At 34.6% G+C, this 456-nt stretch overlaps 1 protein-coding gene across 1 annotated transcript in view; it reads right to left on the reverse strand.

The window, feature by feature from the left end:
* LOC119586097 overlaps positions 1-456 on the reverse strand; it is a gene marked incomplete at its 5' end in the record, with an annotated part of 4,753 nt that overhangs the window by 2,355 nt on the left and 1,942 nt on the right.

A 456-nucleotide genomic window follows, 5' to 3' on the forward strand; every position in this document is an offset into this window, starting at 1 on the left:
TCATATTGACATGAGTGGGGCTGTTACAAGGTATCTGCAAACTTGTTTAACTAAGTTCAACATTTGCATCAGACCAATGCTTAACATAAATGCAACAGATAAAATTTGAATTTCCTAAACATAACAGATACACATTATATTAGGTAAATTTAGCAAATTAAACAAAAAATGGGGTCAGGTTTTGTAGCTCTGGTAGATAACACTTAATTCACCTTGAAAAAAATTTGTATCGTGTTCCCTCCTTCATATACTTGTCTTCACTTTACACAAGATAACCATTAAGAAATACCAAAGGAATAATAAAGTACAATAAAATAAATGTAAAGGACTACTGCCCTTCTTGGTGTCAACCTAATTCTCACTTTACCACTACTGGATACTGTTGCTACTCATCAACAACAGGTTTCAACGTTCACCATCAAACCCCACCACCTATCTCTGGCCCTCTTCTCTACA

The sequence above is a fragment of the Penaeus monodon genome, chromosome 21 (assembly GCF_015228065.2).
Source record: "Penaeus monodon isolate SGIC_2016 chromosome 21, NSTDA_Pmon_1, whole genome shotgun sequence".
In the NCBI taxonomy this organism is placed as follows: Eukaryota; Metazoa; Arthropoda; class Malacostraca; order Decapoda; family Penaeidae; genus Penaeus; species Penaeus monodon.